Source organism: Mus caroli, unplaced genomic scaffold, assembly GCF_978045245.1.
Source record: "Mus caroli unplaced genomic scaffold, Mus_caroli_1 scaffold_5, whole genome shotgun sequence".
Taxonomy (NCBI): Eukaryota; Metazoa; Chordata; class Mammalia; order Rodentia; family Muridae; genus Mus; species Mus caroli.
Window position 1 is genome coordinate 135,725,340 of NW_028227260.1, and position 26,783 is coordinate 135,752,122.

The 26,783-nt window shown below is 38.1% G+C and overlaps 1 protein-coding gene across 2 annotated transcripts in view; it reads left to right on the forward strand.

The window, feature by feature from the left end:
- The first annotated feature begins 497 nt into the window (after positions 1–497).
- Klhl13 (kelch like family member 13) overlaps positions 498–26,783 on the forward strand; it is a 160,216-nt gene continuing 133,930 nt past the window's right edge. For both annotated transcript variants that reach the window (XM_085838235.1, XM_085838239.1), the window contains exons 1-2: positions 498–678; positions 4,044–4,139. The gene's annotated coding sequence lies outside the window, so the exon portion shown is untranslated. The remainder of the gene's footprint in view (positions 679–4,043; positions 4,140–26,783) is intronic.

Here is a 26,783-nt window from a genome sequence, read left to right on the forward strand (position 1 = left end):
TTTCTTAATGTTTTGTATTCTGATAGGAAGGAGACATGAACTACTCATTCCAGACCATTATAAGAGTTATGAACTCTTAGGTGTATGAACCTGGATCAGGTTTATTTTGGAGTTTGGGAGCCACTGAGGTGATGAGGCACCTTTTGCTCAAAATCCCCTTTGCTTGGTCTCTGGAGTGACTTTGTAGAAGCTGAAGTTATGGCTGGCAGGATGTACTTGGTGACTTCTTTGGAGAAGTCTATGCACTGCTGTCCCTTGATACTTGACAGTTTTCACTTCTGCCTCCTGGACACTAGAAGCCATGTGGGCTCACACCCAAGTGTCCTGCTTCCAAAGGCTCCAGGGCCACTTGGCAGTCATCCTGCTTCCGGGCCCAGCCTTGCCTCTCTTTGGCCGAGTGTTCAACTCGGACCCCACACACTGTCCTAGCCCCAGCCTCCGCGCAGGCGCCGCCAGGGCCACCCCTGCCGCCATGTTTCCCCCGCCCACACGCTCCCCTCCCACCATTCTCCGTCCCCTCCCCTCCCCAGCTGGGCTCCGGGTCCCCTCCCTTATCCCCCACCCCCTGGTGAGGTCAGGCGGAGGCTCTGCCGCTGCGGCCGCAGCAGCTCAGCTCCCATTCCCAGGCAGCTTGGAACAGGGACTTTGGCAAATAACTGGAGCGGCGTTCGGGTTAGGGTAAGCAATCTCCCACTGCCTGAAGACTGGGCCAAGTGGCTAGGGTGACCAGGGGAGCAGTGGTGCGGGCGCCTGTGCCTCGCAGCAGGAGGGGACCCGGGCTGCGCTGTGCGCCTCCCTCTTTGGCCTCTGAGCGCAGCTGCTCTCGGAGGAGCGGCTGGGTGCAGGGAATCGGCAAACAAGGTGAGGCAGGATTCTGAAGTCTCGGGGGCTCCACGATCTTCCCCGCCTTCTGCGCGACTAGGAGTTGGGATCTGCACCAAAACGGCGAGGCGGGGAACCCGCTTCGCTCTTTGCCTACCGGGCTTCTCTCCACGCTTTGCACTTGCAGGTCCCTTTGGCTCCACCAGAAGCTTGGGTACCTCTAGGCTCCTAGTCAGAACTCCGTTTTCCTGTGCTTCTTTGTCATCCCTCCAGGATCTTCTCTGGGTTTCCCTCTCGTTTCCCTGATCCTGTGGGGTTCCTCTGTCAACCTCAGCCTCACGATCTCTTGGCCTCTAACACTTTCTACTTTGTGCTTCCTAATCCATCCCGCTTTCAGAGTCCTAACTTGAGAGACTCCGCTGCTTTCTCCCCAGTCAAGAACACTTTTTCTCCCCTTCCTTCCGAGCTTTTAACTTTAGTTCTGAATGTCTTCGGCTCTGAATTTCTGGACTTTTTTTTTTTTTTTTTTTTTAATCACAGTTGAAGAATGGTTTTCTTGGAGACTTACAGGGTTTAAGCCTATCATTTACAGAAGAAAAAGATTGAACAATTTTTTTTATATTAAATACCATTTAATAAGCATCTGTTGAGGGATTTTAAGATTTCTTTCTAGGTTTTAATAGCCTAGTCTAAAAACCAGTCACTTAAAATGTGTGTATATATATGGCTGTATGCAGTACTCTCTCAGCCCTAACGTCCTGGCAGTGGAACAGGCTGGACTGAAGAAGGTCTCGTGGGGTTTGAAAACCTGGCTTCATTTCTCTATCTATAAATTAGGGTGTTCATCATTTAAACATACTTAGAGGATGACCTTAGATTTTTGGAGCAAGCCACCCAACTTAGTTCTAGGCTGGTTACTAAGCACACTGAGTGGGAACTGAGAGGCCTTGGGGTTTAAAACTACCTCTGTTTGGTAGGGTACCTGCCTTTTAAACAGAAGCCACAGTTTCTTATAGTACATTTTAGAACCTCATAATTCTTTAGAAAACAAACCAAACCAAGCCCACTAGTTTTCGCCGTTTCACTTTCTTGCCCATGCAGTTGCCATGTTAGTTCCTGCACTGGGCTTCATTCGCTCATTTCCACGCTGTAATTAGTGTGAGGAAAATTGAATGGAGAAGCTGAAAGTGGCGGCAGATACCAGTGAATGAGCACATGCTGACGTATGCAGCTGTGTTTTTAGAAATAGGCTTTATCTAGTGCTCAAAGTTGAAAGCTGAGAAAAATGAGTTAAAACAGTTATGACATCATTTTCTATCTAAAAATATTAGCTCCTTTAACCACAAGTCCTTACACTTAACAGTGATAGATTTGTTTGCTTAATGCGTGGCCAGGTGCTGCCTTTGACACAACAGTTCCTTAATTGGCAGCAGTCTGGGAAGCAATTACATTGAGAATAAAGATGGTGACTACATTTCACTCTCCTGGTAGCAATTTTAAGGTCTGGTAGTGTGGCAATGGGAAGAGTTTCTGCTGCAATATTAAATTATACATTTGTAAATAGACAAGACCTTCAAATGCTCAGTATTTTTAAGCTGCCATTTTTATAAGCAAATTTTAAACTGTGTGATGCGGTTCTATAGGTTTTATTCAATGTTTTGAAGAAAGTAGTTTTCATAAGAACAATAAAGAATATCAATTATTTTACTTAGGTAACTTGCCTCTGATACTTCCTTTTCCAATGAATTTCTAGAGTTCATTTTAGTTCTATCTTTTTTTGTAAAAAAGGAAGATGGGCGGTGGTGGTGGTGCCTGCCTTTAATCCCAACACTCAGGAGGTGGACGCAGGCAGATCTCCACGAGTTCAAGGCCACCCTGCTCTACAGGTCGAGTTCCAGGACAGCTACAGCTACACAGAGAAACCCTGTCCCTCACCAAAACCCAAAAACAAACAAAAAAGATAGATGATAGGGAAAGTAGTAGACCCACCATTTTTATTTTGGGGCAACCTATTTTTGAGACATGTATGGTGTTTGCTTTCCTTTTAAGATTATTATTATTAAGCCTGAGCTAGCATTGCCATTGATGTGACTTTATACCAAAAAGCTATTTATTTTTGCCTGGAAGATTAAAAAAAAAAGTAAGTTAGCCATAAGCATTTTTCTCTGCATTTTCAACATTGAAGATTATGGATTATGTGACACACTTAGAGATTTGATACCATACTGAATATTTCTTTTTCATTAAAAAATTATAAATGGGTCTCACACAGCCCATGCTGACCTCAGATTTGGTATGTAGCTGATGGAGGATAACCTTGAAGACATGATTCTCTGATCTTAGTGTTTGGATCACACCACAGAGCCAGCTCAGAAGGATGGTACTAAATCTTACTTCAATGTCTGCTCGTATTTCCATTTTCTTTTATGTTTATATTATGCTCATTAATTTGATTTGCAGTTCTGAAATGAGATTAACATAAATATTCAAATTGTTTGGTTTGTGATATTCAATATATTATTAAAATCTTTTCAGCATCTTGTTTTTGGTGTAAATTCTCTTGTTTATTGCTCTAAAATGATAACAACTCGGTAGAAATCACATTAAAAAAAACCCATAAAAACCGTGTGAAAAAAAACCCCAACAGCCTAGAGTAAACTTTTCAAAAGTAGAGAAAATGGTTTTCTCAGAGTTACAGATATTTATAGTAAGGAGGTTATTAAGTATTACTAAATAAGTTAATATTTCTTGGCATAAAATCTGTTGAAAGCCTCCCATCTTCCAAGGCTCTGTATAGTAGCCACAGTATAAAACCTATTCATAGAGTGTAAAAAGAACAATAAAGAAAATACACAGAATATAGAAAACTCGAAAAGATCTAGCTCCACACACGTGGTGTATGGTGGTTAAGGTTTGTTTTTAACTTCTCTCTGGATTGAGAAATATCCAGAGAGTCCGTAAAACATTGCTTTGGGCGTGTCAGTGAAGAGTGTTCTAGAACAGTGTTTGAATCTGGGAGGAATAGGTAGGGAAGACCTGCCCTCAGAGTGGGTGGGCACCATCCAATTGGCTGCAGAGAACAGATAAAAGGCAGTGAAGAGCGCCACTTCATCCCTTGCTGCCTTGAGCTTTGGACCTAGGCTCCGCTCTTACCAGTGGCCCTTAGGCTCTTAGGCTTTTGGCCTTCCTTAAACTGAGAGTTTCACTCTTGGTTTCCCTAGTTCTGAGGCCTTCAGACTGGGACTGAGCTTCACCGCCAGCATCTCCGACTATCCAGCTTTCAGACTGCCGTGGGCCGTCTCTGTTGCCGCGACTCTGTAAGTCAATTAATTCCCTTCTGTATCTCCCCTTTTAGATTTACTCGAATCTCCTATTCTGTATCTCTCTCTGGAAGACTGGCTACTATATAACTTATTGAAGGGGTGATGTTGGAGCACAGCCTAAAAAGAAGAGGGAGAATCCTTATACGTTTTTAAAATTCTGGGAACACACCTGGCCTGGCGACACAGGCCTTTATCTATAATCTCTGCACTCTGAAGACAGAGTGTCGGATCGCCGCAAGTTTGAAGCCAGCCTAGTCTACATAGTTAGTTCCAGGCAATCAGAGCTCAATCAGAGCTACACAGTAACTTTTTTTTTTTAAAGTCTGGGAACACATTCTCCATCGAACATTCAGGCATAGGGTTCATGAAGAACAGAAAGCTGGTGTTCTGAGAGGTCTCAGAGAGTATTAGAGATAATAGATACATAGGATTTGGAAGTCCTCAGAAAGAATTTGAATTTGATGGTCGGAACAACCGGAAGCCATTAGGGAATTTGGAACTTAAAACATGTTTTACAGAGCATAAAATTGAATACCTGGCTCAGTTATTTACATTAATACCTAAGAATGAAACTTTGAAAAGTTTGTTAAATAGCTAAGTGATTCAGTTCTACTCTGTTTAGATTAGGGACTGGGGACATAGAAACTCTGGGGTGTGTTCAAAGCAGTCCAAGCAGTCCAAGCAGTCCCCTTGCCGCTGGCAAATTGTCTTTTGTGCTGCAAGGTAAGTTGTCAACAACAGAGCTTTGCCAGACCTGGTGGCGGAGCCTAGAATTTCAGCCCTGCGGAGGCAGAGACAGGCAGATGTCTGTTCTAAGGCAGAGAGATGTTGTCTCAAGGTGAAACAAAAGCTCAAAAACCAGAAACCCCACCAACCACATTCCAACGGACCATTGTGCTATTTTAAGAATTTGTTTGTCCAGGACTGAGCTGTTAGTTTCTTAGAAATATATTTATTTTGGAAGGATGGAAATTTCATTTGTACACAAAGGAATTGTTTGGGCTTTTTAAAATATCATTTGGACTTTTAAGAGATATTTGTTATATCTTTTTAGCTGTTGCTAAAAAGTATTTCTTGTAAAATGACCTCTAGCGCCTCCTGTAGGTTCAAGTTCCACTGAGCAAGCCCAGATTCTTCATGACTTGGGTCTCTAGATTTTTTTTTTTTTAACATTTTTATTCTTGTGATTTATAAAAACAGAAAAGGAAGCCAGGAATATGTTTGGTAGACACACTGTATGATGCAGAGGGGAAGGGTGTGCCTCTGCAGGCCCATGCTAAAGCATCCCTCCCCCACCCCCACCCCCACCCCCAGGGACAAGCCACAGGATGCATATAGTTATAGCATGGAGTAGAGTTTAGGGCATCAGGAGAGGAGTTGAGGGGGTAGAGATAGAGAAAGTCAGAAAAAGAGGAGAGGGAGGGAGGAAGGGAGGGAGAGAGAGAGAGAGAGAGAGAGAGAGAGAGAGAGAGAGAGAGAGAGACCGCCATGAACATGTGGAGAGAGGGGGGAGGGGGATGTGGTGAAAGGACAGAAAGGACAGAGATGGAAGTAGATAAGAAGGTAAGAGAGTAAGAGAGAGAGAGAGAAGAGGGCAAACAGCCCCTTTATACTGAGTTGCCAGGTAACTGTGGGGCAGAGCCTAGAAGAAATACTAACATTTATTATTCTCATATAGATTTATTTTGGTTTCAAGGAGTTTTTCCAATATGGGACTTCTATGTTTATAATCCATTTTTACAATTATTTTTCTGTCATTTCAAATCTTAGCACTGTTCAAGGAACACTTTACATATCAGGTAAGTAGCAGTCATCAACTTGCCCTATTGAATCATCATTAAACTTATTTGATACCTGAGCGCGTCTCTACACTTGCTGCTGCTGCTGCTTCTGTGAAAGTGACCTGGACCTCATCTGTTTGCCTGTTGTTGGTATCCCAAGCACCAAGCCCATGATTTATTCTTTCTGGTTACTTTAGAATGAATAATGCCTTGTAATGGTTCTCCTGTTATATTTGCATACCATATCATTTAATGTTGCTTTGCCTTTTACATATCTCTCTGGTATTTTAAAGCAGTGGAAGGGAGACTTTATTTATGAAGCATAATCTTTGAGAACATAAACACTGTAGCTAGGCAGCTTGGGTTCTAATTCTTTCTAGGATACTTAGTAGCTGGTGGCCCTGGAGTGAGGGAGTACCATAAATACACCTTGCTTCATCATTAAAATAAGGGAAACTAAACATCCTTTTGATATTTTAAAGCTTAAATGAATTGGCTAGACTCACGATTGATTTGAATATTTCAGATTTCCAAAGCTGTAAAAGTTGATAAAACTTTCATTTGATAAGTTAGGTGCTAAAATGTAAGTGGTAACAAAATACTACCTTTAAATATTAAGATCTTTTTCTCCTTAGTGTTAGACTGCATATTTACTGTAGAATTAGTAATACGCTTGGGAAATAGTACTACAGACTCTAGTGGAATATTATATTTTATACAGTGATCCGGGTTATTACCTTTCTGAAAGGCTGGACATTTCTGAATTTGGATTCTATCTGGCACTGAGGTTTTTAGATAAGAGACTGTAGACCTTGTCTCCTCACAGTAAAGTGCTTAAAGCAGGGCTTTGCACATATTAATAGTAAGCGGTTGCTGTGAGTGGTGGTGATTAGGGAGGTAAATAAATTACTTCATTTTCTCAGCACCTTGCTCATAATAGTTACCATGTCAATTGTTACCATATAAATACATGCCGATTTACTCACGCAACTCTCAATATAGAGGACTGTCTGTCTGCTCCTTAGATCAAAAGAAAGCAGATTTAGCAGGGTTACACAATTGATATTAGCCATCACCCTGCTCTGTCAGTACTGGTACTTGGTACTTTGTGCTCAATCGTCTAGGACCATGTTTATAGGGTATTTTTATGTTTCTTTTGTTATTTAAATATCCCATAGATTTTTAAAACAAGGGAGTCTTTTGGGTGATCAGAATTCAGTTAAGATGTATTTATTCTCATTATATACTCGTTGTTGTAATTTCTAAACATTTTTAAAATTCATAATATATATTAAGAACCTGTACTTAAAACAGAAGAAAGGTACCAGACAATTGAGACATAATCCCTATCCCAGAACTATGGCTACATAGGACCATGAGTGTTCAATATAATTCTTGATTTTTCTCTTTAATCTTTAAATATTAAAAACATACACAAAAAAGACCTAACTGACCTTAGTATCTACTATGTGAATCTTTATTTATCACAACCCTCTCTTAACTACCTAATATCTTTGCAGCCATTTCACTCTAACTTGACTTAATATGGGGCTCCCCCTTCTCTGAGGAAAAAGGAAAGCTGTAATGGGGGGAGGAGGGATTTGTAAGGACAGTATTGAGAGGAGTGAGAGGTGATATGATTGAGATGTAAAATGAATAAAAATAAATTATTGGGAAAAAACTCAAGTGAAAAGCAGAAGAGAATTTGTTTCTTAATAGCCAAAATATGTGCTAATCAATATGATAGATAATTATTTATATGAAGTATTAAGTAATTATAAAACATAACTAACAAAGACTGCATATTTTATTAAAGTTATATTTAAAAACTAGTTTTAAGGATCATCCTTATCTATATTTGACAATCATTAATGGCATATTTTATTAATCCTTTCACTTTTGGTGATGCTGTTTATAATTTTATGTCTCAGTGGATATTTTTCTGGAATTTTCTTTCAATTGAAATCCAGCCCTTTTTCTGCCAGTTAATTCAACTCATGTATATGAAGTGTATGCAATGTATCTCAGGCTGGCTTTCTTTCTTTCTTTTTTTTCTTTCTTCCTTTCTTTCTTTCTTTCTTTCTTTCTTTCTTTCTTTCTTTCTTTCTTTCTTTCTTTCTTTCTTTCTTTCTTTCTTCTCTCTCTCTTTCTCTCTTTCTTTTTATTCATTCACTTTACATCCTGCTCACTGCCCCCTCCTGGTTACCTTCTCCTACAATCCTTCCATCATCCCCCCACTCCTTTTCCTCTGAGAAGGTGAGTATCCCCCCAACCCTCACCCCTGTGTATTCCCCTGATCCTGGCACTTCATCTCTGAAAGGCTAGGTGCTTCCTTTCCCACTGTGGCCAGACAAGGCAGCCCAGCTAGAAGAACATATCTCATAGACAGGAAACAGCTTTTGGGATAGCCCCTGCTCCAGTTGTTTGGGAGCCACATGAAGACCAAGTTGCACATCTGCTATACATGTGCAGGAAGGCCTAGGTCCAGCTCTTTGTATGTTCTTTGGTTCAGTCTCTGAGAGCCCCAAGGGTCCAGGTTACTTGAATCTATAGGTCTTCCTGTGGAGTTCCTATGGCCTTAAGGCCCACATTCCTTCCTCCTATTCTTCCATAGGTGTCCTCAAGCTCCACCTACTGTTTGGCTGTGGGTGTCTGTATCTGTCTGAGTCAGCTGCTGGGAGGAGCCTCTCAGAGGACAGCCATACTAGGCTCCTGTCTGCAAGCATAATAGATTATCATTAATAGTGTCAGAAATTGCTGCTTGCACATGGAATGGGTCAGTTATTGGGTGGGACAGTTATTGGTTGTCCGTCCCCTCAGTCTCTGCTCCATTCCCAATGTAGACACGATAAGTTTGGGGTTGAAAGTTTTGTGGGTGGGTTGGGATTCCTGCCTGGCCACAGGAGACAGCCTCTCCAGGCTCCATATCTCCAGTGTTGTGAGTCAAAGCTAAGGTCACCCCCATTGATTCTTGGGCTCCTCCCTTATCCCAGGACTCTGTCTTGTCCTGGAGACGCCTTCTACTCTCACCCCCCATCAGTTGCAGATTTCCATTCATTCTCATTTCCATCTGGCCATGTCTCCTGTCCCTCCCCCACATCTGATTCTGAACCGCCCATTCCCCTTCCCATCTCCTCTCCCACCCAGTTCCTTCCCTCTCTGCCTCTTCTGACTGTTTTAAGTGAGATTCAAGCATCCTTGCTTGTACCTTCCTTCATGTTTAGCTTCTTTGTATTTGTGGAGTGTAGCATGGGTATCCTGTATTTTATGCTTAATATTAATTAACTTATAAGTGAGTACATACCATGCATGTCCTTTTGGGACTGGGTTACCTCACTCAGGATGATATGCTCACATTCCATTCATTTGCCCACAAATTTTATATCTTTGTTTTTAATAACTGAATACCATTCTGTTGTGTAGATGTACCACCTTTTTCTTTCTTTTCTTTTCTTTTCTTTTCTTTTCTTTTCTTTTCTTTTCTTTTTTCTTTCTTTTCTTTCCTTTCCTTTCTTTCCCTTTCTTTCTTTCTTTCTTTCTTTCTTTCTTTCTTTCTTTCTTTCTTTCTTTCTTTCTTTCTTTCTTTCTTTCTTTCTTTCTCTCTCTCTCTCTCTCTCTCTCTCTCTCTCTCTCTCTCTCTCTCTTTTGGTCTTCCGAGACAGGGTTTCTCTGTATAGCCCTGGCTGTCCTGGAACTCACTTTATAGACCAGGCTGGCCTCGAATTCAGAAATCCACCTGCCTCTGCCTCCCGAGTGCTAGATTAAAGGGGTGTGCCACCACACCCTGCTTGTACCACATTTTCTTTATGCATTCTTCAGTTGAGGGACATCTAGGTTGTTTCCAGTTTCTGGCTATTATGACTAAGGCTGCTATGAACATAGTTGAGCAAGTGTCCTTTGAGATGGTGGAGTGTCTTTTGGGTATATATGCCCAGGAGTTGTATAGCTGGGTCTTGAGATAGAACTATTCTAAGTTTTCTGAGAAACAATCTCAGGCATTATTCTAACCCAATAGTTCTCAACCTGTGGACCACAACCCTCTGGGGGATCACTTACCAGGTATCCTTCACATAAGATGTTTACATTATGATTCATAACAGTAGCCAGATTACAGTTATGAAGTATCAGTGAAGATGATTTAATGGTTGGGAGTCATCACAATATGAGGAACTATATTAAAGAGTACCTTAGGAAGGGTGAGAGCCACTGCAGTCTGACCTAAACACACAGAATCTGTATTCATTGTTCTTTCCCATACTCTAGCGTTCTCAGACTAGAGGACAGAACAAACAGGGCATTGGAGAAGCCAGAAGAGGGCTTTGGAAGGTTAGAAGAGGACATTGAATCCCTAGTAACTCCAGTTACAGGTGATTATGAGCTGCCATGTGTGTGCTGGGAATTGAATCATGGTCCTCTAGAAGAGTATTCTGTGACTTTTAACCAGTGAGCCTTCAATCTAGCCAAGTTTATATTTCATGAACCACATATTTTATCTAAAGATTCAAGAGAAGATTATTTTTTAAATTTACATATGTGAAAATACTTACACAAACTCAGATAAACATTGTACCTTGAAATGTAATATTCACATGACAATTTAAGGTAAACCCCAATATTTCATAGTAAGTCTCTCCAGGGACAGTTTGAAGTGTGCGGTTACCCTGCAAAGGTTATCAAGGCCAAACTAGATGTGCTAGAATCTGTTCTATTAAGTTAAATACTCATGTAGTTCATTAAATTTCCATCATGACCTGTCAAAACATCATTGATTCTTTTCTCAGTTGCCCAAAAGGGTTACATGCTGTTTGCTTGATAATGGCCAGAATGTTAACATGTTTTGAATTCCTAACATTGGTGGGTAAGAACTAAGACTGACAGTGAGTGATTAGCCAAGGAACTGGTATCTTTACAAGAGAGATTATTAGAACACAGTGAGCATAAACTTAAACTACACAGTTGACGGGTCAGAGCTGTGCCCTATAGTGTGAGCACTTGCTGATTTGAAGTTATCTTTGCTAAGTTTAAATTGTCTTTTGTTTACAACACATTAAGTATACAACGTATTAATTGCTGACTACTGGCATGTTTGAAGCTAGAGCAAAGTTAAGGGTCGCAGATGGTTTGGAAAGTAGGACAGAAGTGCCTGTTACAGTGCAGTAGTATAATTTACTACAAATGAGAAAGATTTAAAAAATAATAAAAAAATAAAAACAAGTTTTAAAGAAGAGGGGTTGAAAGTAAATGTGACAAGTCAGACAGTAAATCTTTCAGCTGTTTTTCAACATTCCTATCCCACTTTTAGTGTTTTCTCATGTCATATACAGTTCCTGGGACTTGACATCACTGTGGTGTTGTGTTAGTGCTGAAATAGTGTAAGAAACATGGGCATAGAGGATGATGATTAAAGCCAAGACTTTGTATTCTACAAGGGAGGGGCTTTATAGTCTATTTCAGTAAAAGTGGGTAAGAAAGTTGTGCTTTTTGGATCTGCTTTAGAAAAATATAAGCAAACATTGCTAAAGATTTTAGTCATTTATTGTTCTAATCCTAGGTAATACTAAGTGTGAAGACAGTGGAGAGTGGTAATAGCTGAAGAGGTTAGGCACTAAAATCACAGGCTTGGGTTCAAATCTTGACTCTTCATGTTCGAATTGTGATTTGGGGTAAATTGTTTCATCTCTGTGAACCTTAATTTTCTCTTGTAAAGTATCTGACTTACTTGAAGTATTAAATAAGAAATGCAGTGGTGGCACACATCTTTAATCCCAGCACTTGGGAGGCAGAGGCAGGTGGATCTCTGAGTTTGAGGCCAGCCTGGTCTATAGAGTGAGTTCCAGAACAGCTTGAGCTACACAGAGAAAACCTGTCTCAAAAATCCCCAAAACAAAACAAAACAACAACAAAATGCACAAAGAAATACTCATAAAGCACCTAGCACAGCTCACATCACACACTGCAAAGGGCTACTCCTTTTGTTTGGTTTGTTTTTCTTTTCACAAGTTGGTTTTCACTCTGTAGTATATACTGGCCACAAATTCTTGATGTAGTTCTTGCTGCCCTTGAACTTGTGCAGTCCTCTTGCCTCTGCATCCTGAATTCTTTGGCTTTAGAGATGTACTGCCATGCCTGGTTAGCTATTCTTAGTGCTAGCTCTTCCTAGATTAGGAGCTGAATTAGTTGAAAACACACAAGCACTGCCCTTTACACATGGAACAGAAATGTGAGAGATAATTGTGTCTTTTGTGTTTATGATAGCCTAATCCTAACTAAACAACAATTTTAATATATTTATGACACTTTGTTCCAGTATATGTTACTTTTTACTTTTTTAATTCTTATGATTAGTTGTCATTACTCGTTTGTGTTCTTCAGTTTTTGAAAGTTACATTTTTTGTCTTTTAGTCTTTCATTGATATTTTTATTAAGCTTGCAAAATAATGTGTTTCATTATATTTTTCTACATCTATATCATTGTATTGTGATTGGATTGTGTTCATATTTACCTTCTATTGACCTAGTTTATCTCCTCACCCCCTTCTTGCTGCTCTCCTTCCTCTTCCCAAATAGTCCATACTTGGATTTTATGATATATTGAATCTAGGCCTCATATGAGACAGAACATGTGACATTTATTTTCTTTATTCCTTGCTCTTGTTCCCACTTCTCTTCCTTTGTAACACTCTCTCTCCCTTTACAATCTTTTGGGTGTGTGTGTTCCTATATATGAGACTAAATGAGAAATTTTGTCTGGTTTATGGTTTATTTCTCTGTATGTCTATATATGAAAGTATATGTATGTGAGTGCTAAAGAGGTCAGAATAATGCCCAGGCTCTTGGAGCTGGAGTTACAAGAAGTTATGACTTTTCGAATTTGGGTGCTAGGCATGGAACTCCAGTCTTTTTGAAAAGCGGTAAATGCTTTTAACCACAAAGCAATCTTTCTAGTTCCCGTAGCTTATTTCACTTAAGATTATCATCTCTAGTTCCAACTATTCTCTTATAGATGGTGCAACTTCATGTGTATATACGCTACCATTTCTTCATTTTAAAAAGATTTATTTTAACTGTGTGTGTGCATCTGTGTGTGTGCATGTATGTATGTGTGTCTATCCTGCACTTTGGAGTTACAGGTTGCTGTGAGCCACCAAATGGTGATTCTGAGAAATGAACTTGGATCCTCTGTAAGAGTTGTATGTGCTCTTAACCATTGTGCCATCTCTCCAGCCTCCAGTACCCCCCCCCCACCTTTTAGATTCAATTTTTATTGGCATATTCATTGCATATAGTTATTCATGATGTCATAGGTTTTTTTTCCTGTACTGCAAAAATCAAAAAAGTAATTTTGGAAAAATTATTACACCCTTAGAGAAGTAATTAGCTGTTAAAAAATCATAATGCCTTTTATCATAGACCATGTTTTCTTTCTGCTAAAGATAGTTTATTGATACTGCAAGGGGTCCATGAGCTAGGCAGTAGAAAGAATATTACCTGCAACAGAGCATTCTGTAAGTATAAAATATTAAATATATAAAGTATTAAAGTATAATTATCTTTGTGATATATATCACTCTCTCTCTCTCTCTCTCTCTCTTGAGAAAGAGAGAGAGAGAGAGAGAGAGAGAGAGAGAGAGAGAGAGAGAGAGAGAGAGAGAGAGAGAGTTTGAGTTACTTGCTATGAGGAGCAGCTAGGAGTTGAATATGTTTCATTTCTAACTTATAGCTAATGCACTAATCATATAAGAAGCTATTGTAGGGTGGTAGTGGAACACTCCTTTAATCACAGCGCTCAGGAGGCAGAGGCAGGTAGATCTCTGTGAGTTTAAGCTCAGCCTGGTCTACAGTGCAAGTTCTAGGACAGTTAGGGCCAGACAGAGAAACTCTATTTCAAAAAAATAAAGCCAGAAAAGAATCAGAATCAGAATCAGAATAAGAGGAGGAAGAGAAAGAGGAGGAGGAGGAGAAAGAAGAAGCAGCAGCAGCTCTTTAGCCCAAGGATCTTTTACAAGCTTTAGTCTTTTAATTAACAAATTGAAAGTAAAAGAATAGCAATAGAAATACCAGCCACTATCTGTACACTTTCTTACACAATTTGGTATTTATTAAAATGAGTTTTGGATAGACTAAGATTTTTCCAAGTGCTTTTTGGCATTGCACGGGTGCAGTATCCATTTAAACATTAATGAACAGGCATTTGCTTAACAATGACTTGTAAAGCACTGTACTTTAAAATAAAATACACCCACTATCTGGAAATAGCTTACAGTCTGGCCAGGGACCATTGAGAACATAAAATAATTCATTGTCCACCAGTGCTTATGATAGTGCAAATCACTGAACTGTTCTAATATGCATTATGATCCTGGCATTATTCCAAGTACTTCCAATGTGTTTACACATTTAATTTAAAACGTAACAGTGTCATGAGGTTATTGGTCCCATGTATAGAAGAGGAAGTTGAGGCATTATAAAGTTTAGATATATTTTTGAAAGTATCATAGCTAATAAATAGAATAGTTATGAGTGAAATCCATGCTGTCTAATTTTTATCCTCATTTCTTTTCTGTCTGTGAAAAATAACACATAAGAGAATATGATAGATAAGAATGCATATAAAAATATATTTTGTAAAAATGTTGAGAAATGATCAGAAGAGAGTGGTAGCAGGAATGTTTTTCTATATTTATGAATATTTTGCATGCTGGTGCACTTGGAAGCCAGAAGAGGGCATCAGATTCCCTATAGACAATTGTAAGCTGCCATCTAAGTTTTGAGACTTGAAAATGGATCCTTTGGAAGAGGAGTAAAGTGCTAGAATTTGCAGAGACATTCATGTAGATCTGTGACAAGATATTTTTAAGAAGTTGCTTCTGAATGGGGACTTACTGAAAAATGAGGAACACCACATAATCAACTAGGCCTGATAATGCACACATTTAATCCTAGCACTAGGGAGACAGAGGTACACAGATCTCTATGAGTTTGAGGCAGGCCTGGTCTACATAGTGAATTCTGGAATAACCAGGACTTTGTAGAGAGACCCTGTCTCAAAACAAGCAAGCAAGCAAACAAACAACAAACAGAATATGTAATTGATACACCATATACATTTCATCTATTTCAAGTATAAAATTTGGTGGTTTTAGTGTATGCACTGTGGGGTTTTGTTTTGAAACAAGGTTCTCACTATGTAGTTCTGTCTGCCCTGGAGTCACTACGTTCAGCAGGCTGGCCTCAAAGACACAAAGATCTGCCTGCCTCTCTCTCTCTCTCTGCCTCCTAAATGTTTCACCTCTCCCTGGTGAAAGGAGATTGTCCATTTATTCTGCTAGTTTGCCTATAAAAATATCTGGAGGTTTCCTTTTAGTGTATCTCAGAAGCTATTACCGCCCCCCCCCCCCACCACACACACAGAGTCTAGTTCCAATTTGCTGTCAAACTACTTTTAATTTCATTTGGAACACTTCTCCATTGTTCAGTGGATTATGAGTTTTTGTTTACATGGATTGTACAATTGTATTTGTCATAGAAGTTTGATATTAGTACTAAACAATGTAAGTCAGACTTGTCTTTAAAAACCAAACCCACTAGTGTGAATAGCTGTTTTCTGCGGTGTGGATTCTTTATAATAAATCATAACTAGAAATAGCTGAGAGATATTATGGGTACATGCTGGTGTTTTTAGAGTATTTTTTAATGTTATGCCTGGCATAGGTTAATTTGTTCAGTTTATTGACATAAAAGAATCTTATGCCTAATTTTGGCTGAAGAATAGTGTTGGAGTCCTGTGTCATGGAAAACGTCTACTGTAGTGGATACTGTGGTATTGTATTCAGCTACTATGAAATGATTGCCATTTTAAATTTTTTTGGCTACTTGCTTTTCAGCCATTCAGCCTTCAGAAAAACTCTAGTTGGTGCTAGAATTGAGGACTGCCTTTAAGTCAAGCTGTAGTTACCCTTCCATTTATCTGTGTGATTATCTGAGGAGAAAGTCTGTTCCCAGCTCTTCATTCAATGAATAAGAGTGTTACTTTTCAGGGAGGGAATTGCTGTTCAATTTTTTTTTTCATTGAAAATGTATCTCCATAATGAGTTGTCAGCAAATTTTTGAGTTAATTTTAGTTGGTCCCCTTTGCTTTGTTTTGTTTTACCTACTTTTGATTTTATTTACTTTGACTTTCAAAATGATTTTGAAATGTTATTATACTTGCTTAGTTTGTGCTTACTGTTTATGTGGGGTTTCTAAGGACCACTTCACATTAAAGTCACCAGATTTTCTCAACAGGATTTGCTGTAAATGTCAAGGGTAGTTTTTAGTTTCTTAGGTGGATTGTCTGCTTTGCTATGTGCAGCAGAAGCACATGTGATCGCAGTTGGTGGGGAAAATAGACTCAAGCAAGGTGGTACTGCTTTTTCTAGGAGAAGGAAACCATGGGTACTATGTAACTAGATCAGAGGTTCTTAGCCTGTGGGTCCCCACCCCTTTGGGGGTGATGTTGACTGGTTTTCATAAGGGTCACCTATAGGCCATCAGAAAACACAGATATTTATGTTACAGTTCATAACAACAGCAAAATTACACTTCCGAAGTAGCAATGAGGTAATTTCATGGTTAGAGGTCACCACACTCTGAGGAATCATATTAAAGGGTCGCAGCATTAGGAAGGGTGAGAACCACTGATCTAGATAGCCTTATTGCCAAGGAACTTGATATCACATGGAGTGAGGGAATCAAGGTATTGAGTAGATTGTGAGAAAAAAAAGATTCTTGATTTAGAATGGTTACCATGTATAAAATGTTACTGTGTTTATTATGGAGAGATTTTATTTATTAAGCCTTTATAGTTTCGACTATATGGAAATATGTTAGAAAGCTACTCATTTAAAGCAAGCAAAATTGAGGCTTTCTGAATGAGAAAGTATCATACTTACTGTTTAGCAACAACAATTTAGAGTCATGTGAATGTTGAATTCATATGGCTTTAAATATTTATTGATTCAAAAAAACCCATTTCATTATTCTCATTAACCATTGCTTCAAAATAGTCTGATATTTTTGCTTATAGTAGTGCTTAAAATGGTTTGGAGTATTAAATGGCTGAGAAGGACTCTTCATGTAGCTTAAATCTATCTACTATACTTCAGATAGATTTGCTTTATCTTCAGATAATGACTCTCTGGCTTTAATAAGCCTTCATATGTTTTATAGGCAGGACTTTATATCTCTGGAAGAAAATGAAATACTTTATATGAATTTCTTGAGATATATTAGTAAGTTCCCTGACGGAGGTGTTGGGATGCAGTAGTGACTAATACCAAGGCCCTTGTTCATCTTCTGAGCCAATCACAATTTCCCTCTTTGTTCTTTTTTCTTTTTATTTCAAACACTGTATCTAAAGGAATGCAGAGAAGGCAGAGAATCCACATTCCTTTCAATGATACTACTTGGTGCTTGCACACATCACTTTCACAGAAATGTCACTAGCTATTTTAGACCTATGGTAACATATAGCTATACGGGAAGCAGAAAAAATGCTGTCCTTTCCTAATGGTCCTGTGTAAAAGCTTTTCTTAATGAGAAGGGAAGAACATATATTGGAGGATAACCAGTGGTGTCTCCTATACATTTTCCTAATGCAAACTCTGAATTATTGGTCAATTCCATGAATTTTTTGAAGATGGCATCTCTATAACATTGGCTACCTGTTTGTTTGTTTGTTTCAGAGATATTTCTTTGTTGTTGGGTATCTCCATTGCTTCGAGGAGCCTGAAGCAAGGCTAGCCAGGCAGCTGAAGTGTGCTGCAGCAGAGGTGGCTTAATTATGGCAGCCAGGAAGCTAAAGGAGACAGAAAAGGGCATGATATAGTCCCCAGCAGTATGTTATAATAGCCCCTTTCCTTCATCTCTTCTACTTCCTAGGTTTCCATCACTTCCCAATAGCCCACTAGATTATGAACTCATCAGCGGATTAGCCTAGTGGTAAAGTCAGAGTTCTCACAATCCAGTTAATTCTTAAAAGCCAAACATCTGAAATGTGGCTGTATCCCAAAGCAAGCATTGGACCATGAGCATTTGAGGGCTCAAATGGTAATAGACTTAAGATTTGTCTTCTGTTTGTCCCTTTAGCTCTTCCCTCAAGCCTACTAATGTTGCAATCTATCTGGGAGCCTTACCCAGCCTTCTTACACTTCCCCAAACTGGCCATGCTCTCTTAGCCTCAAAGATTTGCACTTGCTTCTCTTCTGGAATGCTAACTATTTCCTGTCATTTAGAGTTCACTTTAGATGACATCTTTTCTGGGAAGATTTTCTTGAATCTCTTCAACTTCATAATTCCACTCTGGGGTATCTTTTACATGTTTATATAGTATCATTTGCTCCTCTCTTTAGCAATGTTTATTATTGTTTTTACTTCTCTCTTGTTCACACTGGCTTGTGAGTTCATTGATGGGAAATAAAATCGGGTATTTTTATTGCTTGGTATGATACCTGGCTTAGATTTAAGTTTAATACTTGCTGACTGAGAAAATGAATGAATGAATGTTTTACTTACTAGTGACATCTGTTGAGTCAAAGCTGACAGTTTATTCCTTTGTCCTCTTGAAATTGTAAATAGTATTAGCTGTCTAGTAGCTAGAACTGGATAATTTTATACTAGGTATGGTTAAAGTCAGCTATTTTAAAACAATGCCATGTTATAAAAAGTATGAGATACGTGTATAAAATTTTAGAATTAGGAGCATCTCTAGGGTTCTCTTAATATAGCCCCTCCAATTTTAGAAGGATGGATACTGCATGGAGAGAGAGAGAGAGAGAGAGAGAGAGAGAGAGAGAGAGAGAGAGAGAGAATTCAAAGCATTCTTTATCTTTAAGGAATGTGCAGTGTCATAGAACAGATGATATTTATAATCATGAAAAACACAATTAAAAATTGGGTGCCAAGGGAATAGAAGGGGCTTGAATAGAAAAGATAGATTTAACCAAGGAATTAGGCTGTGAAATGACCCTGGATAGGTAGTTACGATTTTGAAATGAGAGAATCTTCCAAGTGTGGGAAGCGTTTACCTTTAAGTAGATGTACAGAGAATTGGAGAACATATTTATCTGATTGGTTTAGAGTTGTAAGAGGAATAGCAGAAAATTGGAACCAGAAAGTATAGGTGTTTGGCTAAGATGCTACTTGAGGAAACCATGTACAGTTTCTAATTAGATGATTGATTTAATGAAAATAACTTTTATATTTTAACTGACTGATATGGGGTCAGGGTTTAAGATAAATGAGTCATGAAACTGGCACGATTCCTAATATGCGAATTTAAACATTAGGAGATTATTCATGGTTTTTTGTTTTTGTTGTTGTTGGTGGTGGTTTTGCTTAAAGGGAAAAACATGATATATATCACCAAGTTACAATATAATTAACATAACAATGTCAGAATTTTTTCCTAATGGAAAAATAAGCCCAAGAAGAAAACTTGTACTATCTGAAATGTGCATGTATTAGTCATGAAATACTATAGATAATTGCGTAAACTCTAATGTTACGCCGATCAAGTGTAAACATTCCTGAAGTAACTGAGAACATGGTAGCAGCTGCAGCATCAGCCTGTGTTAGTTAACCTCTCATCTAGAATAGACAAATTAACATGAAGCATGCACCCTTTCTATGCATTTGGAAGCCATTTTGTTTAGGAATGGTTTTCTAGCAAGCTAATACACTCTATTATAAGAGCTGAGTTCTGCAAATGTTACAGTTCCTCTGAACCTGAAAAGCATGAAAGAGAACTTGAATTCTGACCTTATGCAATGCAGATATATTGTGAAAGGAACATCTATAAACATTATACCCAATCCTTGTTAGTAGTGAGTACATTTATTTGTATGGGGTTATGTAGTTCAGACTGATCTTGAACTTACTATATAGTGAAAGATGACTAAACTGTTGGTTTTTCTTCTTTAGCCTCCACAATGTTAGAGTCAAGAGTGAGCCATTATGCCTTGCCATAATAATAAAGAAAGTATATATTTCCTTAAGGGAACAAATACATGCTTCTTGGAGAGGAGAGACTTGGATTATTTTAGCTTTGGTTTGTGAAAGTCTGTAAGTTTACAGCACATTTTCCTTTTTTACTCTTTTTTTGAGGATTAAAGAAAAATTAATACTCATTTTTTTTGTAAAGAACTTACATGTGAACAATTTGCATCATTTCTTTTTCACCTAACAATTATGAAGAACATTCGAGTTAAATGAATGTTCATTTATATAATCTTGATTTGAGTCTATCATATTTTTAAGGGTTTAATTTATTTATTGTGCATGTGTGTGCCTGAGTTTGGGTGTGTGTGCTTAGCACATGCATGTGCCCACAGAGCCAGAAAAGGGAGCTGGATCACCTGGAGCAGGAGTTGTAGGTCACTGAGAGCTGCCATGGCAGGATTGGAAACCAAAGCGGGGTTCTTTGTAAGAGAAGTCAGTGCTCTTAATCTCTGAACCAGTGTCTGGCATATTTTAAAAGCTTCTTTGTGGAAACCTGTGTCAAAAATATTAAATATGACACAGACACATCTATGCTATTAGAATACCTATTCTATACTATCTTTGAACTTCAATGCAATTTAGTCTACTCTGTGTATGCTTTTGAAAATTAAATGCAGTTTTACCTTAAAAGCATATATTGTTTCTTTTTTGATTTTTTTTCTTTCACCTACTGTAAGATGTGGTCATCTTTAGGCCATAATGTACTTTTTACTCTTGCACAATGTGTGTATATATGCACTATATGTACATGTTTAGGGGGCAGTGCATGTGCACTAAATGTACATTGCATGTGTGTGCATATGTGGAAGCCAGAGGTCAACATCAGATGTCTTCTTTCTTTTACATACGAGTACATTTTCTTTTTATTCATTGTATATGGTAGTGATTATAAATATAGTGTTGTACTATAGTTTTAGTTAAGTGGTCCTGCTACTTGCTATTTGAATCAGTACATTTCATTGAGTCATGATTTACCCTTCTCAAATATAGAAAAACATAAATGTCTCAGGAAGTAGATGAATGTCGCATGTGTTTAAGTGCAGAACCCTGAATACAGTAAGTTTCACTGAATGTTAGTTATTATAATTCCTCCATACAAGTACCATTTATCCGACTACTGAAAGATCTTTTTTCCTTCCAAATAAACTTTTTCGGTTCTTTTATTTAAAATAAGCATCTATAGAAGAAACAGTCTAGTAAGAATTAGGTAAGGGAAAAACAAGTAATTTAGTCATTATCAAATAGTAGTCATTATCAAATATGAATGAGTAAATTATTCATTTTCATTTCTTTTTTGGAAGGTAATTTATTTATTTATTTTCCTTCAATTGAAAATAAAATTTCTCACATAATATATCCTGATTACAGTTTTCCCTCTCCCTTCCCCACCTGCCCTCTTATCCAGATCTGCCTCATTTCTGTCTTTCTTTAGAAAACCAACAGTCTTCTAAGGGGATATAGTATAAGATAATATAATATGCCAAGACAAAAAAAAAAAAAAAAAAAAAACAGAATTGGACAAAACAAACCAATAGAAGCAAAGAAGCCCAAGAAAAGCAACAAGAATCGGAGACCCAGTCATTTATATACTCAGGAATCTGATTAAAAAATTCACTAAACTGAAAGAAAGTCATAATTTAAAAGCAGAAGACTCTATACTTTAGTCTCTGTAAGTTCATATGAGCTTTGCTCATACTGATTTACAGGGCCTTGTTTTCCTGGTGTCCTCCCTTCCTTCTGGCTGTTACACTCTGTCTCCTTTTCCAGAGAGTTTCCTGAGGGGAAGGAATTGATGGAGACATCCCTTCTAGGGCTGAATTTCCCAAGATGTCTCATTCTCTATAAAATGTCTGGCCGCAGTTTTCTCTATTTGTTCTGATTTGATGCAGGAAAAGCTTCTCTGATGATGGCTGAACAAGGCAGTCATCCTATTTTTCTTTCTGCCTCTGAGATGTCTCACTCAGGATAATGTTTTTTTTTTTCTTGTTCAATCATATTACATGTGGATTGTACTTAAAAAAAAAAAAAACTAGTAGTATTCCATTGTGTAGATGTACCACATTTTCTTTATCCATTCTTCATTTGACAGATAACTAGGCTGTTTCTGGTTTCTGGCTATTATGAATAAAGCTGCTATGAACATAGTGGAACATGTATCCATGTGGAATGTTGGAGCATCCTTTGGGTATATGCCCAGGAACGGTAAAGCTAATTCTTGAGGTAGAACTATTCCTAATTTTCTGAGAAACTGCCAAATTGATTTCCAAAGTGGTTGTACAAGTTTACACTCCCACTAGCAATGGAGGAGTGTTCCCCTTGCTCCACATCCTTGCCAGCATGTGCTATCTCTTGAGTTTTTGATCTTAAACATTCTGATGGATGTAAGATGGAATCTCAGAGTTGTTTTGATTTGCATTTCCCTGGTGGTTAAGAGTGTTGAACATTTCTTTAAATGTTTCCTAGCCATTTGAATTTCCTCTGCTTAGACATGTGCTTCACTTTTAATTGGGATACTTGTTTTCTGGACACCTGTTCTTCGAGTTTTTAATATATTTTAGATATTAGTCCTCTGTCAGATGCGTAGTTGGTAAAGGTATCCTTTTTCTGTTCCGTAGGCTGCACCTTTATCTGAATGACAGTCCTTTACTGTACAGAAGCTTTTCAGTTTCATGAATTCTCATTTAGTGGAGATCCTAGTGCCTGTGCTTGGTGTTCTGTTCAGGAAGTATTATTTTTCTTGTGCCAATGAGTTCAAGGCTATTCCCCTCTTCTTCTTCTTTCAGATTGTCATTTTGTCTTTCCACCTTGCTGCTGGGGTTTCAGATTGGTGCTCAGGGAAGGCAAAATTCAGGGCCCTTAGGCTGCACTTCTTCCTTGCCACTGAGGTGCTGGACACCCACTCAGAGTGGAAAGGCAAAATGCTGTCTAAGATAGGGGGTCCCAGCCAGTGTTTATTTGAATAAAATCAGCCGGTGATGGGTTGGAGACTGTGGTTCTCAAACTCCTGTGTACTCAGACGCTTCTAGGAACCACAAGGAGTTGAGAAAGGTAGGTCACATTCTCCTGTGTACCCAGATGCCTCTGGGGACCTGGAGGAATTGAGAAAGGTGGTTTGTGGCCCATGATGAGCCCGGACAGGGTGGTGGGGAATAAGGCTTAGCTCCAAATGCATGTCAGGAGTACAGAGGGTATTTTGTGGGAAACCTAGGTGTGCCTGTGAATGAAGTAGGCCTCCAACTTGCCCCCTCCCCCTGCATGTGGTCTTTAATGAAGGAAACAGCCCCAGTTTGTCCAAACTGTTTTGTTTATGGTAGATGGAGATGTGTATGTCTTACTCAGGGTAAACTAGAAATTAGTGCCTTTTGTAGGAAAAGATGCCCAGGAAGGGAAGCTCATTGGCTAAACACTTGGAGCCTATTTAGATACTTCATTAGCATGGAGAGCTCTAGGCTCTATGCCACATGACCAGTTGTTGTGGCCCTCTTAGTGGGGTGTTGTGGTTAAGTTCTCCAGGACAGAATCTGGTTGGGAGCTAGTTCAAACTCCTGCTTTTCTCAATTATGAGATTTGTTGAGGTTCTGAGCTTGCTATAGCCTTACCAGTTGTTCTGTCTGTTGGCGTGGTCCACTGTCCCATATCAGATTTAGTGTATCTTGCCTGAGTTTTGTTCAGTGTGAGAGGTAAATAGATCTATTTAGATTCTTCAACATGCTGCTGTACGATTTTTACCAGATTCTATTTCTGGCTTCACAATCAAAAATCGGGTGTTCATAGGTATGGATGTGTAGCTGGGTCTTCAATTCGATTTCATTGATCAATATGTCTGTTTCTGTGTCAATACCATGCTGTTTTTAATCACGATAGCTCAGTAGTTCTATTTGAAACTAGGGATGGTGAAACATTAAGCAGTTCTTTTCCTATGCAGGATTGAGCACAGGAGACCTTTACATCTTTTGATATCTTCTTCAATTTATCTCTTCAATGTCTTAAAGGTTTTATTTTATAAGTCTTTACTTGATTGGTTAGAATTACTCCCAGATATTTTTATATTATTTTAGCCTATTGTGAAAAATGCTGTTTCCTTGATTTATTTCTCAGTCCATTTGCCTTTTATATATAGGAGGGCTCCTGATTTTTGTGAGTCAATTTTGTACTCAGCTACTTCAATGAAAGTATTTATTAAATTTTCAAAAATAATTTATTTTATCAGTGGTAGGATATTTCCAGTGGAATTTTAAGGTCACTTGTTTATATTCTCATATCATCTGCAAATAAAGATACTTTTACTTATTCCCTTCCCATTTTTATATCCTTAATCTCCACTAGTTATTTTATTGCTTAAGATATGACTTCAAATACTATATTGAAGAGGTATCAAAGAGTGGACAACCTTGTCTTATTTCTGATTTTAATGGAATTGTTTTGAGTTTCTCTCCATTTAACTGGCTGTTGGCTATAGGCATCCTGTAAACTTCCTTTATTATGTTTAAGTATGCCCCTTCAGTCCCTAATCTTGCCAGGATTTTTATCATGACAGGGTGTTGGATTTTGTTGAAGGCTCCTTCTGCATCTAATGAGATGGTCATGGGGTTTTTGTCCTTTAGTTTGTTTATATGGTGGATGACATTTATTGGCTTACTTATGATGAACCATCCCTGAATGTCTGGGGTGAAGTCTACTTGATTATGGTGGGTGATCTTTTTGATATGGTCTTGGATTTGGTTTGCAAGTATTTTTATTGATATTTTTTACATTTATATTCATAAGAGAAATTTGTGTGTATGTTTTCTTTTTATTGTTTTTTTTGTGTGTGGTATCAGTATAACTGTGGCCTTGTATAATGAATTGGGCAGTGTTCCTCTGTTTCTCTGTTGTGGAATAATTTAAGTATGGGCATTAATGCTTCTTTGAAAGTCTGGTAGAATTCTGTGCTGAAACCATCTGGCCCTGAGGTTTTCTTGGTTGGAATATTTTTAATGAGTGGTTCTACTTCACTAAGGGTTATATTTCTGTTTAAATTGCTTATTTGATCTTGACTTAACTTTGGTAGGTGGTATGTATAGAGAAAATTATATATTTCTTTGACATTTTCCAATTTGGTAGAGTATAGGTTTTTAAAGTATGTCATGATTCTCTGGATTTCCTTGGTATATGTTGTTATGCTCCCTTCTCCATTCTAATTTTATAAATTTGGATATTCTCTCTCTGGCTTTTAGTTAAGTTGAAGAAGGATATGCTAATCTTATTGATTTTTTTTCAAAGAACCAACTCTTTGTTTCATTGATTCTTTGTATTTTTTTCTGTGTTATCAACTCAACCCCAAGTTTGATTATTTCTTGCCATCTACTCCTTTTTGGATTTTATTTCTTCCCCACACCTTTTCTGTTGTTGTTCTCAAACTTTCAGGTGTACTGTTCAGTTGCTAGCATAAAATTGAAGGATATGCATGACCACTTCTCAAAATATATTACAGTAACTTTTATAAGGCTAGAGATGTCGCCAGTTGGTAGACTGCTGAATTATCATGCACGAACCCTAAGAGGCCTGTTGATGATTCTAGCACTTGACAAGTAGAGGCAGGAGGATCATAAATTCAAGTTCATCCTTGGTTATGAAGTAAATTAGAGCCCAGCCTGGGATAAATTAAATTTATCTCAAATATATATAAAACAAAATCTTTTAAAATATCTGCTACAAATATGGTGATTTCCTAGCTAGGGAGGTAAGTATAAAGCAATTCCTATTAATACAAGTTTGCAGGGCACAGTAGTGTAATCCCAGCATTCATAAACGGAATTATGAGAATTTCAAGCCTGAAGCCACCCTGGGCTACCATACAAGTTCAAGACTGGAATACATGTAAGATTGATTTAAAATATAAGTAAATGAGCAGAAAATAGAATTAAAGGCAATCAATCTTAGTTTTCTAGTCATTTTTTCTTATTTGTCTTAGTTTTATTAAAAAAAAAAAAAAGAAAAAGGAAATGAACTCTGACCAGGGAGGCAGGGAGGCTAACTGATGATCTTTCAGTGCTCAAATCCAATTACCCACTTATTGGTTCTGTGGGGGTATGTGCTTGCATGCACATATGTACACACAGGCATGCAAGCATGCATAGTTTTGTTTAATTTTACAGTGATGTGGTTCATATAGCCATTTCCACAATGAAAATGTAAAACTAGCAAGTTACTATAAATGTAATTTTAAGAACTTAAGATAAGGAAGGAAAATAACTGGTATTTTGTAATCCTTCTTATTTTTCTTTTCCTCCATGTTCCAAGATTCTTTTATCATTTCCTTTCAGACTAGAAAACTTCCTTTACTACTTCTTATAGGGTAGATGTGTTAATGACAGATTGTTCATTCCCTCATTCAAAAATTCCTTGCTCCACCCCTGCCCCCCATTTATTCCTGAAGGGCATTTTAATTGGATTCAGGGATCTTGCTTGGCAGTTCCTTTTTTTAAAGTACTTTAAAAAAATCTCCTTTTCCATTTCCTTATGGCCTTAACATTTTCTGAGGATAACCTGTCACATGGATTGCTTTTGCCACATAAGTAAGGTACTATTTCACATCAGTTCAGCTTTGTGACTATGGATTTCTTATTTCTTTAAGTTTAATATTCTCCCCCTTGTGCACATTCAGTTGCCTTTCTTTTACTAACTTGTAGTTAAATTCAACCTGAAAATGTTCCATGGCAAGGTTGAGAAATAAACAATTCATGTTTTAAAATATAGCCTGTTTTGAGCAGTGTGCTATTCTCTCCAGGATGTTAACTATTCCTGCTTGTGTTTTCATTGTTTTGATAGTAAATTCCTT